Source organism: Saccopteryx bilineata, chromosome 3 (genome assembly GCF_036850765.1).
Source record: "Saccopteryx bilineata isolate mSacBil1 chromosome 3, mSacBil1_pri_phased_curated, whole genome shotgun sequence".
NCBI classification, from domain to species: Eukaryota; Metazoa; Chordata; class Mammalia; order Chiroptera; family Emballonuridae; genus Saccopteryx; species Saccopteryx bilineata.
This window is the reverse complement of record NC_089492.1, coordinates 120,044,380-120,047,496: the sequence shown is the minus strand read 5'-3', so window position 1 is coordinate 120,047,496 and position 3,117 is coordinate 120,044,380. Positions and strand designations below refer to the sequence as shown.

Sequence of the window (3,117 nt, the reverse complement as noted above, 5' to 3'; positions counted from 1 at the left end):
TTCTTTCTTCAGTCTCTTACAATTTTCCAAGTACAGGACTTTTACATCCTTGGGTAAATTTATTCCTAGGTATTTTATTCTTTTTGAAGCACTGTGAATGCTATTGTTTTCTTAGTTTCCTTATTTTTTTTTTCCTTTTTAGCAAGAGAGAGAAAGGGACAGACAGACATTAAGGGAGAGAGATGAGAAGCATCAATTCTTTTTTGCAGCCCCTTAGTTGTTCACTTATTGCTTTCTCATATGTGCCTTGACTGGGGGGCTCCAGTTGAGCCAGTGACCCCTTGCTCAAGCCAGTGACATTAGGCTCAAGTCAGTAACCTTGGGCATTAAGCCAGTGACCTTTGGGCTCAAGACAGTGACCATGGGGTCATGTCTATGACTCCATGCTCAAACTGGTAAACCCGTGTTCAAGATGGTGAGCCTAAACTCAAGTGAAATGAACCCATACTCAAGCCAATGGCCTCAGGATTTTGAAACTGAGTCTTCAGCGTTGCAGACTGATGCTCTATCCACTGCGCCACTGCTTGGCCAGGCAGTGTCCCTTTCTTTTTTTTCTTTTTTTTTTTTTTAATATTTTATTTATTCATTTTAGAGAGGAGAGAGAGAGAGAGAGAGAAGGGAGGGAGGAGCAGAAAGCATCAACTCCCATATGTACCTTGACCAGGGAAGCCCGGGACTTCGAACCAGCGACCTCAGTGTTCCAGGTCGACGCTTTCACCCACGGCGCCACCGCAGGTCAGGTCAGTGTCCCTTTCTGATAGATCATTATTGGTGTATAAAAATACAACTGATTTTTTGGGTATTTATTTTGTATCCTGCTACTTTACTGAATTCATTTATCAGTTCTATTAGTTTTTTGTTGGAGTTATAGGATTTTCTACATACAGTATCATGTCACTTGCAAATAATGACAGCTTTACTTCTTTCTTTTCAATTTGGATGCCTTTTATTTCTTCTTTTTTGTCTTATTGCTGTGGCTGAGACTTCCACTATTATGTTGATTAGGATTGGTGAAAGCAGGCATCCCTGTATTGTTTTTGATCTTAAGGAAACACTTGTAGCTTTTACCCATTGAGTATGGTGCTGGCTGTGGGTTTGTTATATATGGCCTGTATTACATTGAGGTATGTTCCCTCTATTCCCACTTTGCTGAGTTTTAATAATAAATGGTTGCTAGATTTTATCAAAGCTTTTTCTGCATCTATTGATATGATCTTGTAGTTTTTATCCTTCATTTTGTTTATGTGGTGTATAATGTTAATTGATTTGCGGGTCTTACATTCTTGGAATAAATCTCACTTGATCATGGTGTATGAATAATCTTTTAAAAAATAAGAATGCCTGACCTGTGGTGGTGCAGTGGATAAAGCGTCAACCTAGAATGCTGAGGTCACCAATTTGAAACCCAGTCAAGGTACATACGAGAAGCAGCAACTAGTCGATGCTTCCTGCTCCTCCTCCCCTTTCTCTCTCTCTTTCTCCTCTCTCTAAAATCAATAAGTAAAATCTTTAAAAAAAATATATGTGGGCCCTGGCCTATTGGTTTAGTGGTAGAGTGTTGACCTGGCATGTGGAAGTCCCAGGTTTGATTTCCAGTCAGAGCACACAGAAAAGGCAACCATCTGCTTCTCTCCCCCCCCTCTCTCTTCCTCTCCCACAGCCATAGCTCGATTGATTCGAGCACATCAGTCTTGGGCACTGAAGTGGGGTCCCTCAAGCCTCCACCTCAGGTGCTAAAAAAATAGCTCAGTTGCCAGAGGCCCCAGATAGGCAGAGCATTGGCCCAAGAGGGGGTTCTTAGGTGGATCCTGGTTGGAGCACATACAAGAGTCTGTCTCTGTATCTCCCCCTGCTCTCACTTTAAAATATATATATATGTATAAAATTATATATATAAGATATATATAATTATATATATAATTTCACAAGTTTGCATGTCATCTTTGTGCAGGGGCTATGCTAATCTTCTCTGTATTGTTCCAATTTTAGTAAATGTGCTGCCAAAGCAAGCACTTTCATTTTGTTTTTAGTATAGTAAGAAGCAAGTTTGTTACTGACTGTCCACTTAAATGACCACTTCCGACACTTGTGTTTCATCAAATAATGCAGGCATGATATAAAGCATGATCAGAGGAAACAGTATGCAAAAAGCTACCAAATTGCATGCACTGATGCTATGACTTACAATATGAGAAAGAATGATTCATACTCTCAAGTCAGCTCACATCTATCCCATGCCAAGATTTCTAGCACATATATTTGACATATGCAACTATCCTGCATGGGCAGTCATGTACAATGGCAAATATGTACCAGTCATGGGATGCATATATTCAGCAAAAACCTATGAGGCACTTTAGGGCTAGCCCAAGTCCTGACATTTGGATTGGGATTGAGTATGGAAATGATAGAGGAAAGAAAAAGTAGCAACTTATTGTGCTGTTAGGGGTATAGCTTTGAAGAAATAATTTAGGGGAAAATAGCACTAATCAAACCAAGTAGCTCAAAGATCAATACACTTTCTCAAACCAATACTATAACAGACCTGATTCTCCAGGTTTTCAATATGTCTTAATTCCAACTGTGTGTAGAGATCCCATCCATTTTTGAAGTGGTTTTCTTTGTGGAGGAAGAATATAAGATGCCTACTTGGCCTGGTTTTCAGGTCCCACATGATTTTTTTTTATTTTTTAGAGCCTAAAAGCTTCATTACACTGGACTCTAACTACTGATTTATTTCCTTTATTGCTTCCATTCTGCTTGAAGTTAGTTACCATAATAAATGTTGTTCTTCAAGTTGGGTATGTATTATCCATCAGTGCTAGGAAACAACGAAAGATGAGTTGCTCTGGGAAGACTGGTATTGTTAAACGAAGCAGCAGGTGACTTGAATTAGACTTCGCGGGCTGATTAAAACATTGTAATTCTCCACCTCCTGAAGTTACATTTTACTTGTTACACTTCAGCCTCTACTTCTGATTAGGCCAAGTATGTCCTTGGGAGTTCTGTGCTTTGATGGAAAAACATGTAACAGGAAAAATATATACTTCTCTATAATTGAGGAGAATAATATTCAACCTGGTTCACTGGCAGGGTATCCTTCCAGTGAAGAGCAGA

The 3,117-nt window shown here is 39.5% G+C and overlaps 1 non-coding gene across 1 annotated transcript; it reads right to left on the bottom strand.

Moving 5' to 3' along the window:
* Positions 1–1,906: 1,906 nt before the first annotated feature.
* On the bottom strand, positions 1,907–2,013 carry LOC136332665 (U6 spliceosomal RNA). The gene has a single exon (XR_010730831.1). It is a non-coding gene; the product is annotated as a U6 spliceosomal RNA (small nuclear RNA).
* Positions 2,014–3,117: the final 1,104 nt, after the last annotated feature.